At 45.5% G+C, this 12,486-nt stretch overlaps 1 long non-coding RNA gene across 1 annotated transcript; it reads left to right on the forward strand.

Annotated features, from left to right (window-relative positions):
• The first annotated feature begins 34 nt into the window (after positions 1-34).
• LOC125933505 (uncharacterized) lies at positions 35-2,428 on the forward strand. Its single transcript, XR_007460974.1, has 2 exons — positions 35-533; positions 2,181-2,428. It is a non-coding gene; the product is annotated as an uncharacterized LOC125933505 (long non-coding RNA).
• The last annotated feature ends 10,058 nt before the right edge of the window (positions 2,429-12,486 follow it).

A 12,486-nucleotide genomic window follows, 5' to 3' on the forward strand; every position in this document is an offset into this window, starting at 1 on the left:
CCCGGGACGCCCTCGCCGCCCATTGGCTGGCGGCAGAGGGCTGGGCACCAATCGCCGTGCGCCCGGCCTCCGCCCCGCCCCCCAGACTGCCGCGCTTCGGGGACCCCGCCTCCCACCACGGGTTCGAAAGGCTGCTCGGATCTCCTTGGCGCGACTGTTCTGGGCCGCCGCCGCGTCCCTGCGCTTCCCGTGCTGGCCTGGCCCGTGCCTTTCAGTCGGTCGCTCACCTCCCGCCCTTTGCTGGCGGGAAGACGAGGCCTGAAAAGATGAAATGTCTGTTGGGCGCCCTTGGGGCTCGCGGCGTCTCCTGGGCCCCAGCCACGAGGGTATGGACGACAGGCTCGATCCCCAGCCCAGGGCTCCTTGGCCGAGCTCCCGTTCCTTGCCACACAAAGCCTTTTGTGGGGCTCCCACCCAGCTACACCTCAGATACGGCTGCGGGACCCCTCGAACCCTGTGAGCTTCTGAACTCACCCCCAGAAGTCATCACGGCAGCTGGTAAACACACGGCCCACCTCCTCGTGGCACTCCGTGTAAGTTTGTCTGCAGCGCCCTGCACAATCCGTGATAAAAACTCAGAACTCAAAATGGACAGTCCAGGATTATCTCGTAGTAGAATCGGAAGGGACTTGCACATCATCACTTAGCCTACACAATTTTTGTTATATATTGGAAAACAGAGACTGGGAGAGGAGAAGCCACTTATCCAGGGTTATCCCACGGGTGAGAGGCAGCCCAGCCCTGTGTACCACTGCCCTTCTCCGTGGGTGGTGGAAGACAATGGCAGGGACAAAGGATGGCACCATGATTCATGAAACCATAGTGGTCAGTCAGGCTCCCAGCTGGAAACAAATGGCACACTCCAAACTGGAAATCTGAGATGCATTTGTTAAAGGAATTATTTAAGTGTGGAGTGGTAAACCACAAGGGTGGAAAGCAACCTGGGCTCAGTGCACCCTTGTGAATCCTGGCCTGCAGGGAGGGGTTCCCAAAACCCAAAGAGAGAAAAGAAAGGAGAGGCCACCTGCCTGAGCTGTGGTCATCAGTGACCCACTGGGAGGGTGCTGGAGTGGTAAGCATCCAAACTCTCATCTCTTGCCAGAGTTCTCCGTGGGCTGAACATATTAGGAAGCTAGAGACCTAGGGAGCACTTTAAGGAAGTTTCTGCAGGTTACCCTCCTGGGACACCGGTTCTGTGGGAAAGGGTGGAGACTGGATGGGGTAGGGAGGCACACGGGAGACATTCAGCACAAATAAGCAACTAAGGTTAGCCTTAGCTGAGTAGAAAGTAAAGTCCAAGCTAATGTGGTCAGGGCTGGAAAATGGCGTGGGACAGAGGCAGTGCTGTAAACAGCAGAGCCCGTGTCCGCAGATGCCCAGAGCAAGGCACCAAAAGGGATTCAGTCCTCCTTGGCTCCACCTGCCCTAGACCAATGTCACTTACTCCAGTTGTTACAGCCACATGCTCTCTGGAGCTCACTGAGAGCAGGACTTTGCCTTTTAGTTCTTTGATGTCCCTCCACAAAACTGAACACAGTATGATTTCTTGGAAGTTAGGTCATTCTGCCCTAGAGTTCAAAGAGGGATCCTTCCTCCAAGGTCCTGCTCCACAGACCTGAGCAGGTATATAGAGCCAAGCCTAGCTCTGGAAACTCTTACAGAGCCCAGGAATCCTCAGCTCTGCCTTGGCAAGTAGGGTCAGGCGTTTCTGAGTTCATGAAGGGAACGTGACACCCAAGATCTGAGTGTAACCTCAAAATATGTTGCATTGCCTTTGGACTCACAGATAAGATGCTCTTTACCAAAAAAAAAAAAAAAAAAAAAAAAAAAATCATTTTCAAGAACACCTGAGAATGTCTGGCTTTTATCTCTTTTCTCTCTTATCAGAAAAAAAAATGCAATAGTTACAAACAACATGATAATATTTTATGGTTTTTCTACTAGTAGTGGAATGACCTTGGAGCCCTGGACTGGAAAGCAGCTTGTTTTCAACCAAGAAACAGAGCTGCTCTATTTGTATGCTTTTTACTTGTACAATCTAGAAACCTATAAAACAGACCATACTTGACAAAGGTTTTTGAGCCTCTAAAACTATTCATAGACTCAACTAATTATTCAGGAGCCATAAATCTGGGAGATATAGAGACAGACCCATCCAACACCTAAATTAATTTCATTAGTTCACTCAACAGAGTCCCTTGAGCGCCTACATGCCTGCTTCTGTAGAGGGTTTCACATCAAGCAAGAGCACAGGGGTCACTTCAGGAAGGAGAAATTTCAGGAAGTGCTCTTTCAACAGGAGTGAACTGAAATCTCGCAACCTTGACCATCTAAAAGAGCTATAACTACACAAAAAGAGGAAGCAAGTCATTTTCTCCTATCAGCAACCCTCAATTATTTGGTACCCAGTAAAACAATTTATGGATTCTGCAGGCCTCTGACTTATTGCTTCCTTCAGTGTCTAACTCGTTATTACTTGTCATTAGTGTAGCCTACACTACTTGGCCTTGAATTGAGTAAAAAGGAAAACTCCAAGCTGACAGCCAAGGAGAAAGTCTGGTAAAGACACTCAGAAAATAAGTGTTTGGTGATTTTTACCCAGCAGGAGAAATTTTCCTTCCCTCCAGATTTCATTTACCCTAAAAAGAGATCTTCCTACTAAAGACTTGGTGACTTTGCACGACTTGTCCTCCCAGCTGCTACAGCACTGGGCTGGGTGGGGCAGACATTTGAATCTGAAATAAACCTGCTTAAGTCCAGAAGGGATCTGGCAGGAGCAAGGTAAGCAAAATGGTAACGAGAGGTGGGGAGGAGTAGCTGGTAAAAGTTCTGAACTTAGGTCTGAACTGGGAACAATAGGCAGCGATTCAGAAATTTCGCAGTTAAAATGTTGGTTCTAGTAGGAGGATCTGCCTGCCAGGAGTATTTCTTTTCTCTCCCCAGCAGCTGAACTCCACTTAAGAAGTCTAGATGCAACCAAAAAAAAAAATCTAGCTGCAGCTCCTGTCCTTCCACACCTGCCACATGACACCCTTCCTGGCTACAAAGGCCACAGTGGTCACCCACCTGCTGTCACTGTTTCACCTACCATACACCTCTAGCTCTATCTATGTCTTATCATCCCATGGAGGCTATAAGTTCTTGAAGGTTGAACCTGTCTTGCGGGATTTTTACAGCCTCCCAGAAACCATCTCCGTGGTGCCTTAGTAGGAATTATTATTCTACACTGTTTTCCGGTGGACGGGAATTAGTGACAGAGCAAGTGGCCATTACGGGAGTATGATCCTGAGATTCCAAAAGCCCCGGTGGCCCAAAGCCCTCCCCACTCTCAGACTAGGAACGGCAGTGCAGATGACAGCCCTGGAAGCTGGGGTTGAAAAAAAGAGGACACTTCAAACCATTATTGTCCATTATCTAAGTGCTGGAGGAATGTCATTGGGTGCAGTAAGTTTATACTGTTGAGGGCTGGAGAGGAGGAGGGAGACCAGTCCTTAGCATGGGCCATGACATCCCCAAATCTCATGGGGACAGAACTGGATCCAGGAAGGGAGCCTCCGAGGACTCTGGGATCTGGGGACTATAGCTGGAGTATACCGTGTGCCTGGAAGTCTGAGTAGAAAAAGAATGGAAAATACCAGAAGGGGGATAGAGGCCAACCAGCCACTTGGGCTTACCCAGCTAGAGGAGAGGACTATTTAAATCAGCTCAAGAGCAAGTGTTTAAAAAGAGACTCATCTCGTGGAGGTGAAAAGTCAGCTAATCCTCAATGTTGAAGCATAATAAATGTAGTATTTTGAAATGATGAATTAGAGATATAAATGCATAGTAGAATTTAGAGCTGAAGAGCTTTAAACATGTAATCTAATACTTTTAAAGACAAATCCAAGACTCCAAGGTAAAGGCCCCAGCCAATGTTACAAGAAATAGGTAATGGACCAGCCAAGAAGCCAGGTTTCCCACCCTATCAAGTTCCACACTTGAGACAATCAGAAGAAGGAATTTCAAGTAAGAAAGTTCAAGGTTAAAGTCCATTTTTTTTTTTTACAAAAAAAATCCAAGTAGTGAGTTTGCAGCCACTTATGTTGGAAATTATTTGCATTGCTCATGACTTAAAAAAATAAGAGAAATCTCAAGTACTAGTTAAATATTTACATCCTTATCTATCCAGATACTAATAAGCTCAGTGTATTTTGCAATGATTTTTTTATTGATTCCATGAAGGCTAACTCTGAGTGCCAAAACTTGGATAGCTTTTATTTGAAGTCAGAGAATCTAGAAGTCAATCCTGACTCCGCTCCTTGCCGGGGTAACCTGAGATCCCACTGCTCACTTATCCGTGTTGTAAAATGGGTTATCCTGAAGACCTCTAATAAATGTCACACTAAAAGATCTACCTACTTCTAAGCTACCCAGTGGCTCAAACCACGGGGGCATTAATCTTTTTATTTACAATAATGAGTAAAGGTTCTTTCACAAAACTTCACCATCATCACCTGGCTTTGAATCTTCCCTCTTCTGCAGATTCCTACTGAAATCTAAGTAAATCATGTCTTATACTTAGAAAGCTAGAGAAGTGCCAATTAAAAAGGCAACTGTTTTGGGGTGCCTGGGTGGCTTCCGACTTCGGCCTCAGGTCATGATCTCATGTCTCACGAGGTCAAGCCCCCCGTCAGGCTCTGTGCTGACAGCTCAGAGCCTGGAGCCTGCTTCGGATTCTGTGTGTGTCTCTCTCTCTGCCCCAACCCCGCTCATTCTCTGTTTCTCTCTTTCAGAAATAAATCAAACATTTTTTTAAAAAAGGCAACTGTTTTACTACTGGGATCTGCTGGAGTAAATTTTATTTAGAACAGGCAACTTTTTTTTAAATTTTTTAATGTTTATTTATTATTGAGAGACAGAGAAAGACAGAGCATGGGCATGAGAGGGGCAGAGAGAGAGGGAGACACAGAATCCGAAACAGGCTCCAGGCTCGGAGCTGTCAGCACAGGGCCGGATGCGAGGCCCGAACTCACAAACTGTGAGATCATGACCTGAGCCGAAGTTGGATGCTTAACCAACTGAGCCACCCAGGCGCCCCAAAAAGGCAACTTTTTAACAGTTGAAGTGGTGCTCAGATAGCTCAGAAATTGTTCCCACTCTGGCCCTACTCATGACCACCCTAGAGTTTTCTCATCTGCCCCTTGGAGGTCAGGAAGCAAAGCACAGTTGGGCTGGATTATATGTTAGGAACTTCATTCTGAGCTGGCCTTCTTCTGGTCCTTGAAACAAGCTTTGGTAACACCTTCCCACGTATGTTAGTTTTCTAAGGAAACTTGTCATAAATCCAAAGAGGTAGCCCAGTGCCCTACTGGGCAGATTGTGGAAAAAAACAGTTCCAATTTTCTTCCTAATTTCCAAAGAGTGAGATATTTGAAGGAACTTTGGAAGTCATCCAATTGTATAAAGCATGTAGCTCTTTATTTTCTTTTTCTTTCTTCTTTTTTGACAACTCTATAGAACTACTTTCCTCTCCGACACTTTCACTCCCAAGCAACTTCTTTTTGTTTTGTAAATAGTTAATACTTTGCCTCATTTACAAGTCAAAGCAAATTTAAAAGTACACCCCAAGAACTCTTCCTCCTGCCCCAAAGCCATCAGTCAGCATCCCCTACCAAGGGCAACTCTTTGTATTAGCTTCTGGTTTCTCGACTCTTCATACAAATAGAAGCAAATACAAATGCATGCCATTATTTTCTCCACTTTCTAACACCCCTGAGAGCAGGTTATATGTGCCCCAGAGCTCCTTCTGTGTCGATAGGGAGAGAGGGCCCTCATTCTTTTGTTTACAGCTGCTTAATAGCCCCATTGCAGGACCCTTGGATTATTTCCAGTCTTTTGCTATTGCAAAGTGTGTCACAATAGATAACCTGATCTGTGACATTTCATAAAAGTGTAGCTGTAGGATAAAGTCCTAGAAGTAGGATTGCCAGGTCACAGGACTGACCTGCACTTCCAATTTCAAGGCTAAGACTCTAAATCCAGGTCTCCGTGGAGAGCAAAGCAGGCTGGCGTGGTCCACGGAATGGTGCCGTCTCTGAAAGGGGTAGCGAACAAATTGAAGGCAGTTGGGAAACTTAGAGCAATTTCCCACTGCAACATTCAACTGTGTGGCCATTTTTCTAAGTAGTTGATTTTTATTGAGCTTATACATCTGTGATGACCTGAAAGGGAAAAAAAAAAAATTGCTTCTATTGCTACACAAAAGTTATGAACAACTTCTTTTTTAGTGTGGTGTTGCCTCAGACTCGTTATCCAAATTTCTGAAAAGGTTGTGGAAAAATAGAACCAACCCCAAACACCGGAGAAAACGACAATATGAGACCCACCAAAAGGTGGAAAGGTAGTTCGATCATTTAATGGCAATTGATTGAGTGCCAACATATTCCAGTGTGAGAGGTAAAAGATCCCCAAGATATGTGGATGAATTGGCAGAGAAAGAGAGCGAGAGACAGAGAGAAAGAAACGGGCAGGCTCTCCCAGACGGAAGAAGCCATGACTCCAGACAAAATGTAGCGGGTGCTAAGGGATTAAGGTGAGGCCTTGCCTGCTAGAGGATCTGGCCGCCCAGGCAGAGAAAAGCAATGTGTCAGGATTCAGTCTGGGAGGAAGTGTAAGATGTGATAAGGATGTGCAGGAAGAAAATGTTAGAAATTCTATTTATATTTAATTTTTAAATTTTTTTAATGTTTATTTATTTTAAATTTTAAAAAATCTTCATTATTTATTTTTGAGAGAGAGTATGAGCAGGGGAGGGGCAGAGAGAGAGGGAGACACAGAATCTGAAGCAGGTTCCGGGCTCCGAGCTGTCAGCACAGAGCCCGACGCAGGGCTCGAACCCACGAACCGTGAGATCATGACCTGAGCCAAAGTCAGACGCTTAACTGACTGAGCCACCCAGGCGCCACATATGTATATATATATTTTTAAAGCTTTTATTTATTTTGAGAGAGAGAGAGACAGAGAGCACAAGCAGTGGAGAGGCAGAGAGAGAGAGAGAACCCCAGGCAGGCTCTGCACTGTCAGCATGGAGCCCCAAGTAGAAGTTGAACTCACAAACCATGAGATCATGATCTGAGTCGAAATCAAGAGTCCAAAGCTTAACCGACTGAGCCACCCAGGGGTCCCCGGAACCCCAGCAGGCTCCGGGCCCTGAGCTGTCATCACAGAGCCCAACGCAGGGCTCGAACCCACGAACCGTGAGATCATGACCTGAGCCGAAGGCGGATGCTTAGCCAACTGAGCCACCCAGGCAACCCAAAGCTAGCAAGTTTGTAAGGGCAAAAAAAACCAATCACGATTCGTCTCAGGAAAACAAGTAACTCTGATCCTTTGAACATATCTCGCAAATAACATTAGCTTCTATGTTAATAGTGTCTGCCACACCCTGGGAGTTATAAATGCCTGGCAAGACCTTCGTAAAACACAAACCAGATCTGTATAGAACAAGCATGGCAGAAGTGACATCAATAGCCTATTTATTTCCAGCCCGAATTCCAAATGACATCAGTGCTAAGGAGAGTGTTGCTTCATACAGAAACGGCTGACAAGAAAGCCATGGCATTTTCTACACTTTGTTGCACCAGGTGTGCACCTGTCTGTGACTTTCACTCACCCGAGCTCCTCTCCCAGGCCCAGCCAGGGTCTTCCTGTTGCATTTCCAGATGCTAGGTTAGCACTTGGCACACAGCTGGTGCTCAGTAATTGTGCAAAGGAAGGGAGGGAGGAGTCTTGGGAGTATAATTATTTTAATGTACAAAAAAAGAGGGGGAGGAGGAGGGTATGTGTTTTGAATATACAAAGAATTCTTAAAATTCAACAACAAAAGACAACCCAATGAGAAAGTGAGCGAAAGGTTTACATGCGCATTTCTCCAAAGACCTATGAATGGCCAACAGGCACATGAAAAGATGTTTAATATCATTAGTGATTAGCGAAATGCAAATCAAAACCACAATGAGATACATTTTACACCGGCTAATTGGTTTTAATTTGAAAACAGTAATAACAGGGGCTCCTGGGTGGCTCAGTCGGTTAAGGGTTCGATTTCGGCTCAGGTCAGGATCTCACGGTTTGTGGGTTGGAGCCCAGCGTCGGGCTCTGTGCTGACAGTTCAGAGTTTAGAGCCTGCTTGGGATTCTGTGTCTCCCTCTCTCTCTGCCCCTCCCTCACTCATGCTCTGTCTCTCTCTGTCTCTGTCTCTCTCTCTCTCTCAAAAATAAATAAACATTAAAAATTAAAAAAAAAACAGTAATCATAAAAGTTGTTGGTAAGGATGTGGAAAAATCGGAGCCCTCATTGTTGCCGGTGGGAAATGTACAAGGGTGCAGAATACTCTAGGATTCCTTAACAATTTAAACATGGGATTACCACGTGAGCCAGTAATCCCACCCCTACGTACGTACCGAAGAGAACTGAAGACAGGCGTGCAAACAAAAACTCTTACTCGAATGTGTACGGCAGCATTATTCACAATCGCAAAAGTGTGGAAAGAACCCGAATGTCCATCGACTGAGGAACGGATAACCAAAATGTGGCCTCTCCCTACAGTGGGTATTAATCAGCCATGAGAAGCAGTGAAGTACTAACACCTGCTAAAACATGGATGAACACAATGAAAACGTTACATGAGAAAGAAGCTAAACAAGAAAGGCCGTGTTTTATATGATCCCATTTATAGGAAATGTCCAGGGAAGACAAATGTGCAGAGGAAGCCGACTAGTGGCTGTTAATGTACAGGCAGTGGGGATGGATGGTAACTACTTAATGGGTGCAGGGTCTCCGCGTGAGAGGATGAAAACGTTCTGAAACCAGATAGAGGCGATGGTTCCTTAATATTGTGGCCATGCCTCTTGCCACTAAATCAAATGCTTTAATGGTAAATTCGGCGTAATGTATATTTCCCGATTAAAAAAAAAGGCTGAGGGGCATCTGGCTGGCTCAGTCTGTGGACCGTGCAACTCTTGATCTCAGGGTTGTGAGTTCAAGCCCCCACGTTGGGTGTAGAGATTACTTAAAAATAAAACCTTTTGGGGCGCCTGGATGGCTCAATTTGTTAAGCTTCCGACTTTGGCTCAGGTCAGGATCTCAGGGTTCATGGGTTTGAGCCCTGCATCAGACTCTGTGCTGACAGCTCAGAGCCCAGAGCCTGCTTTGCATTCTGTCTCTCTCTCTGCCCCTCCCCTGCTCACCCTCTGTCTTTCTCTGTCTCTAAAATAAATAAACATTAAATTAAAAAAAATTAAAAATAAAATCTTTTAATAAATAAATAAGCTTAAAGACTTAAAATGTTTTGAAAGATTTAGAAGTGTGACTCAAGAATAAGGTATTTTTATTAAGACACCTTGTGAATTTATCAGACAAGACGCGGTATTTTTGTGGTATCTCTTGAATAATTGCTACGGGCTCTATTCACCAATATTACTGAACTATATGGAAAGAAGCTCATTTTACACTAGAGATGTGCTTGAACTTTGTTTTGATGTCTTTAAAAAGATTCCATCAGAATCTTGCTTAGATGTGAGTGGGGATTTTTAGGCTCCAAGAGGAGTTGGTTAGTTTCCTTCTATGGTACTTAGTACTGTACTCTTTTTTATTTTTATTTTTAAGTTTATTTATTTTGAAAGAGAGAGAGCACAAGCCGAGGAGGGGCAGAGAGAGAGGGGGGGGGGGAGAGAAAATTCTAAGCAGTCTCTGCACTGTCAGTGCGGAGCCTGATGCAGGGCTTGAACTCATGAACTGTAGGATCAAGACCTGGGCTGAAGTCAGACAGACGCTTAACCAAGGCGCCCAAGTGCCCCATTCATAGGAACTAAGTATTCTGAATCCCTAAGAACTTAGAGTGACTTAGAGCCACAAATGATGATGTACCAAAAAGAGCCCCCTGTGCCACCCCAGAACCCCTTAGAAAAAAATGCATTTGTGAAAGAAAAGACCTTTTAAAAAGGGAAGAAACTAGCCTTTTAATGGTTACTTTGAAACCTTCCTGCACGTTTGTGATAATTTGGGACCTCATGAGTGTGACGCTCTCAAAGTGCAGCCTAACTGTCCCCCAGACCCTGCCCCTTTTGCCTTAGGATCTGCAGGTTATTTACAAGTAAAGACAGGGTGCCTGGGTGGCTCAGTCAGTTGAGCATCTGACTTCAGCTCAGGTCATGATCTCGCGGTTCATGAGTTTGAGCCCCGCATCCGGCTCTGTGCTGACAGCTCAGAGCCTGGAACCTGCTTCGGATGTTTTCTCTCCCTCTCTCTCTGCCCCTCCCCCAACCACACTCTGTCTGTCTGTCTCTCTCTCTCTCTGTCTCTGTCTCTCAAAAATGAATGAATGTTAAAAAAAAATTTTTTTTAAGAAAATAAAAGCAAAGAGAACAGCAGCTCCTTTTGTAAATGTATTAACTACACATGAAAGAAAATGACTCACAAGAAGGGAATCGATTTTGTAAAATAAATAATTTTACAAGATTGTCCACTCAGCTCTTTTATGTGGACTGTCTACTGTCCTCTCCCGCCCCTTGTGTTCTTGGCCAGAGTAAATCTCGCAAAGGATGAGCACTGTGTAATCAGCAGCTGCCCGGGAGAGCATTTATTGGGGCGCCTGGCTGGCCCAGAGGAGCATGCTGACTCTTGATCTCAAGGTCATGAGTTCCAGCCCCACATGGGGTGTAGAAGTTACTTAAATAAATAAAACTTAAAAAAAAAAAAAAAGAGCGCTTATTGAAAATGCAGTCCCCAGGGTGCCCGGCTGGCTCAGTTATTAGAGCCTGTGACTCCTGATCCCAGGGTTTTAAATTTGAGCCCCACATGGGGTGTAGAGATTACTTAAAAACAAAATCTTTAAGGGGCACCTGGGTGGCTCAGTCGGTTAAGGGTCCGACTTCGGCTCAGGTCATGATCTCACAGTTCATGAGTTCGAGCCCCGCATTGGGCTCTGTGCTGACAGCTTAGAGCCTGGAGCCTGCTTCAAATTCTATGTCTCCCCCTTTCTCAGCTCCTCCCCTGCTCATGTTCTGTCTCTCTCTCCTTCAAGAATAAATAAAAACGTTAAAAAAAAATCCCAAGGTTGGGCCTTGGTCCAACCCCTCGGTTACCTACATAAGCCAAACTCTACACTGGCAAGAAGAACCTTAACAATTACTAAGGGCATATATGTGCCTCTTGGAGGCTTAGACATTTGAGGAAACTCGCCTCAGATTGCATAGCTGGTAAGTGGTAGAGGGAAAATAAAGGGTCCTCTTTATTTTTTTTTTAATGTTTATTTTTGACAGAGAAATAGAGAGAAACAGAGAGTGAGCAGAGGAGGCGCAGAGAGAGAGGGAGACACAGAATCGGAAGCAGTCTCTAGGCTCTGAGCTGTCAACACAAGAGCCAGAGGCAAGGCTCGAACTCACGAGCCATGAGATCGTGACCGGAGCCAGTCTGTCGCTTAACAGACTGAGGCACCCAGGTGCCCTGTGGGTTGTCTTCTTTTTGTCTCCACAAACCACCATGATCACAGAAAAGATAGGAATACACAGACTGTAACCTACCCTGTGTCTGGGAACTCACTTGACTTAAATTCCCACCATCCAAAACAGTTGGCACAGAATGGGTGCTCAGTACAAGTCTGGCAGGAAGGAAGGAGGAGGGGGAGGGAGGACGGAGGAACAATGGAATACCCTTTCTTTCCAACACTGATACTTAGCTATAACTACTGCTTCAGGGTCCTCTGTCCCTCTCTCTCTGCCCCTCCCCTGCACTCTCTATCTCTCTCTCTCTCTCAAAAATAAACATTTTTTTAAATGTTTTTTTTTTTTTAATTTATTTTTGAGACAGAGAGAGACAGAGCACGAGCAGGGGAGGGGCAGAGAGAGAGACACAGAATCCGAAGCAGGCTCCAGGCTCCGAGCTGTCAGCACAGAGCCTGACGCAGGGCTCGAACCCACGGGCTGTGAGATCATGACCTGAGCTGAAGTCGGACGCTTAACCAACTGAGCCACCCAGGCGCCCCAATAAACATTTTTTAAATGCCCAAGCAGCGCTCAGATCATTAAAAAAAAATTACCAAATATTTTATATGACTGGTGGCCTCATGTACAATTTAAATCATCCTGGAGTCATCAGGCCCAGCTTTCAGGCTCTGCTCTTCTCTTACTGTGAGACCTTAGGCGAGTCTCATAACCTCGCCGAGTCTCAGTTTCTTCGGTAACACGGACAACCTGGGGCAAGTCCCCTCCTCTCTAAGACTCAGCTTGTCTTACCAGTGGGCAGATGTGACAGGCCATTCACCGAAACAGATCGCCAATGGCCAACAGGCATATGGAGAGGTAGTCAACATCATTACCCGTCAGGAAATGAAATTTAAAACCAGAGTGCGATGCCTACTACATAGCTTCCAGGACCATCAGATGGAAAAGGTGGTCCATACTATATGTTGGGAGGATGTGGAACACCTGGAACTCTCCTCCCTTGCAG

This window comes from Panthera uncia, chromosome D2 (genome assembly GCF_023721935.1).
Source record: "Panthera uncia isolate 11264 chromosome D2, Puncia_PCG_1.0, whole genome shotgun sequence".
Taxonomy (NCBI): Eukaryota; Metazoa; Chordata; class Mammalia; order Carnivora; family Felidae; genus Panthera; species Panthera uncia.